A 12891-nucleotide genomic window follows, 5' to 3' on the forward strand; every position below is an offset into this window, starting at 1 on the left:
TAAACCTGGCAATTCACAGACCTGTACCCCTGGGGATAAAAATATATTTATATGTTTACAAAAAATAAAAAATAAAATAAAAAAAATAAATCCACATTAAAAATAAATAAATAAATAAATAAATAGCTACACATCACTTATAGTCTGTTTTAGCCATCAAATAGGTTTAGGTCAAGGACTTTAGGCCTCTAATTCTTCCACCAGTTTCTATGGTTCTTAAAATTATGCCTCAATATTATCCGAGTAGTGAGCAGTCCACATGCCCACTGATTTCCATCCATAATCAGTTAAGTGTTACAGGATGAGGTGTTAAGCCTCAATTTGAAGTTTCTCATGCTCAGGTGGTATTCAGTAGATGTTGCATATCCAGCATCAGAGAACCCCAGAAGTAAGTATATCCATGTCAGACACTACTAGGTTATCCCTACCTGGTTGTCATTTCAATTATTGAAATAAAGGAAAGACCAAGAGAACATGGCATAGTGCTCTAGAGCTGTGCAAGTCTAATACACAACAACCATCTCAATCTTAACATGTCTAAAAATCTATATTATTTATTTTTACCCACCTCCAAATATATTCATCCTATAGTTCTTCCTGTCTTCATAAATGGCAACCCCATCTTACCAGTCGTTCAAGAAAAAATAGTAGTAACCTTAATTGAAGTAGGCATCTTGTTAGCTAGGCTACTGAAGTGGAAAATTGAGGAAATTTGATATTACTACATACAAACTAGGTCATATTTATACCTATGTCAACATAATTTGGTTTGATAAATTATGACAGAAAATACATTTCTAGAAATCCCTCCACATGCTAAATACTCCTCAGTATTTAGAGAAGATCAATGGAGACTATCTCTTTTAGGAGATTACTTGAGTTGAAGACTGGACTAGAAAAATAAATAGTAATGAAAGACTTATAGAAATCTGTGTGGTAGACCTCTCAGAATGGTGTCAAAGTAAAAATGAGAACAAGAAGCCTACAAGCAAATACATAAATTCAATATGTAACTTCTACAACATAGATTTTTTATCATTTCCTACCAATAATATGGAAATATACTTAACATGATGATATTAAATCTTAAACCATATTTACTAATGAAACTTGATGTTTCATGTATATAAATTTAACATTATTTGATTCAAAACCCTAAAAGGTGTCTCAAATCTCTCTTAGTTGTCTACAATCAAATTTTATTGATTTTCTAGTAATTGCTCTGCTAAGCTACACAATTTCAATTAAATATGGGTAAGTGATAAATTACTTAATGATTTCAGACAAAACCTTTACTAATATTTAGGTCCCCTCCTCAATAATGACCTCCTCCTAAGTTATTGGATTTTTAAAATGTATGTTTTCCAATGAAGTTTTATTTAATGCTTTACTAAATTAAAAGGCTAATAATATTTATAAAAATTAATATTAAATTTTAAATTAAATATTTAAAGAAAGTCAACATTTTATTTAATTGGCTTATTAATTGTCATATCAAAAAAGTTTATAAAATAAAACCATTCTCAACATTGAACATTCAATGTCCGTTTTGGGGCCAATGTAAAGAATTTGTATCTTGTTTCTTGCACATTACAGTTAGACCGGCAAATACACAGACTTAAGAGTCATATGAATTACTTAATATTGCAAAATATTCCTTATATAACCAAGTGCAAGTGTTCCGAATATAACATAAACTTGTGAATAACTCTAGAAACATAAACCAGAACATGGAGAGAAACAAGGAAATGGATATTCAGCAGTTTTTGCAGTTTTTAATTATGCAGGAATTGATTGCATTCATGCTACCTGAAAGACAGAATTTGACAAGTTAATTTTTCTTTTCTCTATGTAAGCACTAATGTCTTTCCAATACTTCTTGCACTCCTTTCAGCAGTGACACCATCTTCACACATAGTCATCCTTTGTTTTAAAAACATTAAACAGTTATTTCCCTGGGGCCTGATAAAAAGAGATGTTTAGGGTTCTAAAAGCTGTTCATTTTTGAGTGTTTGTGACAGATGGGGCTGGAGCAGGACACTTCCTGTCCAGTTCTTGGGGTGTATCCACAGTGAGGCTTGTCTTGCTGGGCATTGGCGATTTCTGTGGACATCAGCGATGTCTCTCGTTATACAGAACTACGCTGTGCATTTCAGTTTTCTAGAATTTCTGATCCCTACCTACCCAAATCTGGTAACATCCACCAATCACTGTGAGAAGCATAGAGCCTTTTAACACATTTCCAAAACATCTCCTGGGTGGAGATGTTGCTGCTATTGTTATACAATCCCCTAGAGTCAGATGCGTGAGAGGTGAGCTGGCACAATTTAAACACAGGTAGACATGACTTCATTTGAATCTATGGGTTTATTAGATTAAGCAGCATTTGGTGCATAGCCCTAGAAAGGTGAAACAGTAAGCAGAATATTTGGACAACAGAGGAATTCTGCTGCATAGCCTCACATGCTTCATTTTGATTTTCTTTTCTTTCTTTCTTTCTTTTTTTTTTTTTTCCTACATAACAATTTCTCCAAGGAATTACAACTACTAAGTGGCACATTCACCTTTCTTTGTATTCTTATAGCCGCTTATCTATGTTGGTCAACAGGAAGGATTACTATAAAAATATGAAGGTTCAGGGTGCCTGGGTTCAGTTGGTTAAGCATCTACCTTTGGCTCAGGTCATGATCTTGGGGTCCAGAACCAAGCTCCACGTCGGGCTCCCTGCTCAGCAGTGAGTCTGTTTCTCCCTCTTCCTCCACCACTCTTTCCCTGCCTCTGCCACTTGTGCTTTCTCTCTCTGTCAAATAAATAAACAAAATCTTTAAAAAAAAAAAAAAACTTAAAAAAAAAATGTAAGTACTGGATAGCAAAACTGTGGCAAATACAGTCTGTTCCTGTTCCTATGATACCTGAGACAAAGCACAGAGTGTCAGCATCCAAGTACTCTCCTGCTGAAAAAGATGGGTCTTCTCTGTCCTCAAAACACATTCCAGACACCCACCAGCAAGTGAGCTGACTTGGTAGAGGAGATGAAATCTGTTTGCCATCCTCAGTGTACATAAAGGTTAAGAAACTACTAATGAGGCCCCGATTTAATTATATGTTGTGGTTAGGTTGATTTTTATAATCTTCAAAGTCTCCACAAAAGGTAAAATATAATTTTAGACACTCTTGAATCACTACAATATAGATAAAGGATGGTAACAACAAAAACGTTATGGCCTGTCGGAAGAAGACCGCGATTTATCTGAGTATGTGTTTAGTTAGCCAGCTTTCTATAAAATGTCTTTCTAAAAGATTATTTACAGCAAAGTTATAAGATATGATAATATTCAGAATAGCATAATGTGCACCTTGCTAAAAGCAATTTTTTCTTTCTAAGCTTGTGAATCTCTTGACATAAAACAAGTAGAAATGAGAATTTGAAAAACTTCTTCAAAATCTTCTACAACTTGATTTCTTGATTTTTTTTAACTATGAAATTAAATAATAGTTGATTAATGAAAGTAACAATTGGAAGAGTAATGTTCTGATTCAAAGAAAAACACTTGGGTGGCTTTTACATATACTGAGATTGGGCCAGACTCACATTACATTTGCAAAGCAATACTATTGTTTTTATATACTGCCAACACCTCCAGAATCATACAAGTTTTAAAAACATTTTTTAAAAATACAATCTTTTCTAGGAAAAATCACAAAAATATACAGCAGAAGGGATGTAGGAATTTATAAATTTTGGTTCTGTTATTCAACAACTAGGAATTTATGAACTAATTGAACTAATTAACAATGAACTAATTGAACAGAAAACTGAGATACTCACACATACACATACGTACATAGAAGCCCAGGATCCTTCAGTAATACAATCTTAGCATAAAAATATAAAAGTATACTATAGATATAAAATAAAAATATAAACATATATAAATATATATAAATAAGTACATAAAATATACTATAGAGAGTAGATAGCAGATAGAAAGAAAACAACACAAATGTTTTAAGAGAAGGAATAGCCTAGTAAATTACGGAATGGCAACACAGAATAGGATTGGAATTCATAATTATGGAGTCTCTCAAGAGAAGGAGAAATGTTTACAATAGGATTTCAAAAGCAGACAAGCCTTAGTGTGCTTAGTGACTACAATTCTGTCAACTGCATTTGCAGGTGGAGAGTGAATAAAAATTCACATGTGCTAATAAAATAATTTTATTTGGATAGAAAAAGTAATTTGCTTTTTGTCTCTGTAGATCTCTAATTTGTTATATGACGTTTCTTTTAATGATAAAAGAAACTGCTTCACTAAATGAATATTAAAAATTTACATGCCAATTAAAAGCAAATATATAAAAAGAAAGCGTATTTATACTATGGTCAAAAAAGAATACTTGATGTTGTTTCTATGTTGCTTTAATAATCATCTTGATAACAGTTTATATTTAAATATATCTTCAGGGTGTCTTAATTGGAGACTAGCTTGCAAAACTGAGTTTTGTTAATATAATAAAGAGACTGGAATAATAAGATTTATACAAACTGGATTTTTATAGTGGTTTGTTTATAAGGGCAAACAGCCAATAGTAAAACACCAAAACAAAGTACACCATGAAATATTAGCCAGCTAAAGATTTGAAAAGCAATCTTAGCTACTTTTATCCACTCCCAGCATTCAATAAACAGAGAGAAATATTACACAATGTCCCTTCATAGAACTTTGTGAAGTAGCTCTTATCTATGCAGAAGTGGAATGTGATGCTCAGAAATCACTCAAGCTTTGCAAAACAAAAAAGATTAAAATTCAGAGAAGGGGAAAATGCAATTGAATGTTTGTACAACTGAATGAAGAAGACATCTGAGAACTCAATAAAAGCTCAAAATCCTTTTTAAATATCTAGTTAGACTCAATTATTTTCTTCTCCTTGCTATGTCTGCAGTTGCTGAGGAAACAGCTCATCACCATGGTTCTAGAGACTACATCTTAATCATTTGTAATCCTTGTGGTTGCACCAAACCAAGTCATATAAACCAAAAGATTCTGAAGTTTTGAAAGAAATTAGATAACAGATAGAAATAGATCTATGGTTTAGATCACCTAGCTTAAAACACCTAATTAGATGAGGAAAACAAAGGAAGATAGTGTTCTCTACATTTTCCACTTGTGTCAGATTTGACCCCATCACAAGAGAGAATTAAGTAATTATGGAGCATTCACTGGAGTCCAGAATTTCTGCCTCATTGTTCTTCCATTTCACAGTCAGAAAGCTGAGCTCAATCATTTAGCTTGTCAAGGTTGCTTTCACTTTGAGAAGATAGAATTGTCTACCTCCTCTTTCCTGATCATGTTTCTCTCCCTTTCCCTTTTTTTAAAATTTAATTTATTTATTTATTTATTTATTTATTTATTTAAGAGAGAGAGAGAGCATGAGCAGGGAAGGGGCAGAAGGAGAGGGAGAAGCAGATTCCCCACTGAGTGAGGCACTCTCCCAGGACTCAGATTTTGACCTGAGCCCAAGGCAAATGTTAACCAACGGAGCCACCCAAGTGTCCCTCCCTTTTCCTTTTTTTTTTTTAATCCCCCTTTGTCTTAAAAAAATGCAAGGATAAGAATCATACAATAAATTTAATTAATAGAATAAGACTACCAATTAAGTCTTCAAATATCATGAGACATTTATGAACTGAATGACAATAAACAAATTTCCTGCATATCTGAGACTTAGTGGAAAGCGCCAAAGAGGTATTAGCATTTCCTTAAAACTTCAGTATTAAGTACTTAATACTTCAGTACTTAAAGTATTAATTTAAGTACTTAATTTAAATTAATTAAATTTACATTAATTTAAGTACTTAGGTACTTAAATACTTAATTAAGTACTTAATACTTTAGTAGCAAACTCTAGGTACTAATAACATGAAAAATAGGATACCTATTGCAACGTGTTCTTTCTCTGGCAAAAGTATATTCTAACTATGGAATGTGGTCATGTATCAGCTAGAAAGCAAAATAAAAGACATAAAATATTCTTAAAAGCACAGAGGATCATCCATCTTCCTATCCATCTGGTCATTCCTGGCACATGATAACAGCAGCATCCACAATATACCCCAGAAGCATTCATTTGCTAAATCCTTAGCAGATGCAGCATGGCTGGGCCTTTCCTTAAGCATTATTAATTTAATTTGAGGGAGATTAAAGTTTTTCTTATCATTGTAAGAATGGGGAGAATGATGTGATTAATTATGCACATTCACATCTATTCAATTAGAATCATAATATTGGAATAACTTTACTAAGCAATTAATTCAACTCTTTTCTCTATAAATAAGAAAACAGAGACCCCCCAAATTTTTGCCATTATCTAGTCACAAAGTATTAAATATCTGCATTAACTATTCTTTGAGGCTGAGAGACTGAAAAGGTTTATTATAATACAGATATTTTCTAGAAGGCATAATGTGTGCACAATTAAAGCTAATTTAAACTAATACCTTAGCTGAAAGATAAGCACAATTTAAACTAATACTTTAGTTTAATCAACTGAGCTAGAGTCAACCAGAAATATCACAAAAGGAGAGAATGTGGAATGCAAACATTCTAACAGGAAAAGCAGAGGGAACATTAATGTTCCCATCAACCACTATCACGAGGATTTGCCATCACTAACAAGGTTATATTCATGTACATTGCTTGCTAGAGAAGAAAGACTCCAAGCATAAAGAAAGAAACAGCATCCAGAAGGGAAAATGAAGAGCAGCTCATGAATAAGGTAAACTTTACAATTTGTATCTGGGAATAAGTTTAAGACACTTCTAAACTTGTATGTCAAATTTTGGTAAAGAAAACAGTTTCCCCATGGTCAGTGTGTTTTAGACTTTTGGGAACCCTCCCATTTTCTGTGAAGTTTGTGTGTGTGTGTGTGTGTGTGTGTGTGTGTGTGTGTATGTGTGTGTAGGGCACAGTGATTTAAGGACTTAACATGAGGCTGAACCTAAAAATATTTCCAGTGCTGTGTTTGTTTGTTTGTTTGTTTGTTTTTAGTAATCGGCATCATTAAAGCTGGTAAGGACTTTGAGTCAAATTTCCATTTGTGACTCTGGTCTTCAGAAGATGTTATAGACCTATTTCTCCCTCCTTTTCCTTTCTACATGTAACCATAAACCAAGCAAATAAATTCAAGAGGACCAAAGGAGAAATCTGAAAGCTGGTAAGGAAAAAATGAACTGGATGAGACTGCAGGACTGGGGAACACTGTTGCACAACATCATATGTCCCTCCACACAACAGAAGACCCACACCAGTTGTTTCCTGACCCCTACTCTAGCAGTAAAGGTTGAAATGGGCTCATTTGCTAAGTAAGCTCATTTCTCCCATAGAACAAATGAGAATGACCAACAATAACCAGGAGGGTAAAAGCTCTTCTATTTGGGCCTGAGAATCCTTACATCCACCAAGAGATATAAAACTGAAGGGTGGAATCTGGGATAGGAAATGGCCAAAGCAAAGGAAAACTGAAGACTTTGTCACTAGCAGAACTACTCTTAAGCAGTGACTAAAGACAGTTTAAAGACAGAAAGGAAATGATAAAAGAAAGAATCCTAAAGCATCAGGAAGAGAGAAGAAACAACAGAGCAGGAATAGGGTACATGTTATACACTGGGTTTTTTTCTTTATGAGTTTTAAAAATCATATTTTATAGTTGAAACAAAAATTAATTCTTAAGATAATAACCTTTAAAATTGGAGGAAACTAAAAAGATCTACATGAAAATGAGGTTTCTGCATTTCATTTAAGTGATAAAAGCTTGTCACTGTAGACTGTTTTAAGTCATAATGTATACTGCAATGCCCAAAGCAACCATTGTGAAAAGTATACAAAGAGATACACTTAAAAACATTGTAACTGGGCGCCTGGGTGGCTCTGCTCCATCCACTAAATGTCTGCCTTCCACTCAGGTCATAATCCCAGGGTCCTGGGATTGAGTCCTGCGTTGGGCTCCCTGCTCAGCAACGAGTCTGCCTTTCCCTCTCCCTCTGCCCCTACCCCCCTCCTGCTCTCTCTCTCTCTCTCTCTTTCTCTCTCTCTCTCAAATAAATACATAAATAATTTTTTTAAATAAAACAATGTTAGCATGAAATGTGTAGCTTTAGAAAAAATAAAGATAGAATTAAAAAAAGCTTGAAGTAATGTATAGGAAGGCAAGAAAGGAAAAGCAGAAATAAGAACTAGACAAAGAGAAAGCAAAAAATAAAATGATAGACTTAAGTACTAATATATCAATAATTACTTTGAATGTAAATGATTTAAATATATCAATCAATAGACAAAAATTGCCAGAGTGGATAAATCTCTCTTTCTGTCTCTCTCTCTCTCTCACACACACAAACAAACTCAATTATATGTTACTCATAAGAAACTCAGTTGAAATATAACAATGCTGGTAAGTAGAAATAAAAAGATGGCTGCCTGCCTCTCTGTCTACTTGTGATCTCTGTGTCAAATAAATAAATAAAATCTTTTTTAAAAAAGCAGCATTAGCTATATTAATATCAGTCAAAGAGGACTTCAGAACAAATAAAGTTATTAGATACAAAGAGAGACATTAAATAATGATAAAATAAAAAAGAAGTTAAAAAATCCAAATCAGAAAAGAAGTAAAATTGCCTCTATTTGCAGATGACATGAGATTATGTAGAAAACCTTAAAGACTCCACCAAAAAACCTGTTAGAACTAATAAAAGAATTAAATTGCAGCATACAAAATCAGTGTACAAAAATTAAGTCCATTTCTATACACCAACAACAATCAGAAAAAAATTAAGAAACAAACCCACTTACAATAGTATTTAAAAGTATTTAGAATAAATTTAGCCAATGATGTAAAAAGCTCTATGCATTGAAAACTATAAGACATTGATGAAAGAAACTAAAGAAGACAAGAATTAATGGAAAGATATTAATGTTCATGGATTAGAAGAATTAATATCTTTCAAATGTTCATTATACCTAAAGCAATCTACAGATTCAATGCAATCCTTATCAAAATTCCAATGGCATTTTTCACAGAAATAGAACAATCTCCAAATTTGTACTGAACCTCAAAAGACCCAAATACTCAAAGCGATCTTGAGAAAGAACAAATCTGGAGGTATCACACTTTCTGTTATTCAAACTATATTACAAACCTATAGTAAAAACAACAACAACAACAAAAATCCCAGAATGATCTTGACATTAAAGACAGATACAAGATCAGTGGAACAGAATAGAGAACTCAAAATAAATCCATGTATAGATGGTCAATTAATTTTCAAGAAAGGAGCTAAGAAGGAAGGGTGGGGTGGAGAAGATAAAAAGGTATAAATGCATCTACTAAGTCAACATCTTTGCTTTCTCAGAACCCAGGTAGGTCTCTCACAAAGAAACAATATTGCATCTTAGCCTGGCAGCTAAGCATCCAGCTTTGTACTCATACAAGTTGGATTCACATTCCACCTGATCCTCTGTGTGACCCCAGGCAAGTGATAGATCTCTATGGTGTCTGAATGTATAAAATCTCAAAATATTTTAAATAAAATCCTATAGTGACCAAGTGAACTTAGCAAGGTCACAGAATACATTGTCAACCCATAAAAATCAATCACATTTCTATATAATAACATATGGTAAACATATGGAAATTGAAATTAAAAATACAATACCATTACAGGAATGGCTTGGGGGCTTAGTAGTTTGAGCGACCGACTCTTGGTTTTGGCTTAGGTTATGATCTTGGGGTCTTGAGATTGAGTCCCACATTGGACTCTGGGATCAGCAGGAAGTCTGCTTGAGATTCTCTCCCTCTGCCCCTTCTCCTGTTCTCACTCTCAAGTGTACACGCTCTCTCTCTCTCTCTCAAAATATATAAATAAATAAGTCTTTTAAAAAAAAGTACAATACCATTACCATCACAGAAAAGAAAATAAAGTGCTTGGGTATATATTTAAAATGTGCCCAGTATCTCTTTGTTAAAAATTATAAAATGCTAATTTCTTATTTTTTATTTTTTAAAAGATTTTATTTATTTATTTGGCACAGAAGCAGAGAGTAAAAGCAGGGGTAAAGGAAGGAAGCAGGCTCTTCCTGAGCAGAGATCCCAATGTGGGGCTCCATCCCAGGACCATGACCTGAGCCAAAGTTTCATTTAAGTGTCCCTAAAATGCTAATTTTTAAAAGAGCTCTTATTTATTGGGGTGCCTGGATGGCTTAGTTGGTTAAGCATCTGCCTTCAGCTTGACCTGATCACTTGACCTGATATTAAGGCTCATGATAAATAAAAACAGCCCATTAGGTTGGGCCCCGAGGTGGCTCAGTGAGTTAAGCCTCTGCCTTCAGCTTGGGTCATGATCTCAGGGTCCTGGAATTGAGTCCCGCATCAGTGGAGAGCCCGCTTCCCCCCCGCCTCTGCCTGCCTCTCTGCCTACTTGTGATTTCTCTCTCTGTGTGTCAAATAAATAAATAAAATTAAATTAAAAAAAAAAAAAAGACAGCCCATTAGGGTCAGAAAGATAGACACAGAGATAAAGAGAACACATTAGAGAATCCATACATATACAAATACTCTCAACTGATTTTTGCCAGAGGTGCAAAACAATCAATGAAGGATAGTCTTTTTTAACAATTGGTGTGGAGCAGTTGGATATCCATGGACAAAATACTGAACTTCAGATATGTTTCATATTTGATACAAAATATACTTCAAATTTAGGGACTTAGGTCTTTGTAAAGAATAAAACTATTAAAATTTTTGCAGAAAGCATGTGAGAAAACTATTGTAACCTAGGTATAGCCAGACAAAAAGCTCTTAGGTTGAAACAAAAAAACATGATTTGTTAAAGAAAAACTGATAAAACAGAATTTAAAACCTTTTAAATTCATCAAAACTTAAATTTTTTTCTTTATGAATCTATTAAAAGGATAAAAAGACAAGCCGCAGATTAGTAAAATACATTTGCAGACCATATATCTGACAAAGAACTAATGTCTAGAACATATGAAGAACTCTCAAAACTCAACAGTAAAAAAAAAAAAAATTAGAAAGTGGACAAAAAGCATGTACAGATGTTTCAGCAAACACAACATACAGATGGCAAATAAGCACATGAAAAGATACTCAATAGCATTAGCCACTGGGAGAATGCAAATCGAAACCACAGTGAGATATCACTACTCCGCTATCAGAATAGCTGAAGTATCAAGACAACAAATGTTGGCTAGGGTGAGATATAGCTAATGGGAATGTAAAAATCAAGCAGGCACTCTGAAAAACAGTTCTGCAGTTAATTATAAAAGAAACACGTAATTACCATATGACTCAACAAATGTATTATTAAGCATTCAGCCCAGGCAAATAAAATATAAAAATATCATAATAATATAGTAATAATAATCATAACTGGTGTTTATTGAGGAACTTGCAGGCACAAGGTATTGTTACAATGCTTTAAAGGCATTCATTCATTTAATCTTCATAACAACCTTTAGGTAGGTTCTATTATCCCCATTTTACAGATGAGGAAAACTTGAGGAACACTACCTAGGTAATAAGCCAAGATCTGAACTCAGGCAGATGAAGATAAGAACTCACACACACAGGCAATGCTCTATATTGCCTTCCTTTAATTGATCTAAAATATTTTTTTTTTCTCCTCGGTGTAGAGAATAAATAATTCCATCATTCACTTTAGCATTATCTAGATAAGTGTATCACTTGTAAGAAAGAGAACTGAAAGGCAAATGTTCAGAAGGAAACCAGGGTGAGCAAGTCAAACAGCCAACATACCTGTAGGAAAATCCAATATATGGGCATGAGACATGCTATAGCATCAGGCAGACCTGGGTGCAAATCTGCCTCCATTCTCAGTAGCTGTAATATCTGCATTATTTAGGACTATTTCAGGGCAAGTATTATAAAATCAACTTTCTACAAAAGAATATTGGTTAGAAAGATATTGATGCTTCACAGAAACCAGAAGCCAAAGCTATTAGACCTGACTCAGAAATCTCAGGGACTAACACAGGGGATTTGATATCACTGGGATGCCTTTTCTCTCCATCTTTATCTCTTTGTCTCCTACCACCATGTGGCATGGACAGAGTAGCCAGCAGTACTGAGCCTTGAAATGCATGACCAAAAAGAAAAGGAAGTCTTCCCTTATACCTCCAACAAAAATATCCAGTGAAATTATTTCAAATGCTCTATCCTTTTCTATCCAATCAATCAATTACTATGAGTCAGGGGGTATATCCCTACTTTCAGAGGGTGGAGACACATCACCAGAAGGATGGGAATAGTAGGAATTAGCAAAGTATATAAACACAGTAACTATCACGAGGTTATGTTTTTTAAAAAATTTTTTAGAGAGAGTGAGATGAGGGGAGGGCAGAGGGAAAGGGTAAGTGAGAATCTTAAGCAGGTTCTATGCCCAGTCTAGAGCCTGACATGGGGTTCCACCACATAACCCTGAGATCTTGACCTGAGCAAAAATCAAGAGTCTGATGTTTAAGCCACTGAACCACCCAGGTGCCCCACAAAGTTAATTTATTTTGTATTTTCTTCATTTGAAGTCCTATGTTTCTATATCTCCCATAAATTCAATTATATACAAAGTAAATAGCATATTGAAATGCTCAACACATACTAGTTTCTTCATGTCCCTGTCCCCTTTCTCAGAAATCATAGGCAACAGTTGACAAAGGACAAGACATCACTAGAAAAGAAAGTAGAAAGGAGGAACTTGTACCTTTTTGTCTGCTCTTCCAGGCCTTACCTAAATAAAGTTAACTCTTGAACATTGCAAAGATTAGGGGCACTAACCCCCCTTCTAGTAAAAAAATTGCATGT

This window comes from Enhydra lutris, unplaced genomic scaffold (genome assembly GCF_002288905.1).
Source record: "Enhydra lutris kenyoni isolate GAN:26980312 unplaced genomic scaffold, ASM228890v2 scaffoldscaffold22, whole genome shotgun sequence".
Classification (NCBI taxonomy): Eukaryota; Metazoa; Chordata; class Mammalia; order Carnivora; family Mustelidae; genus Enhydra; species Enhydra lutris.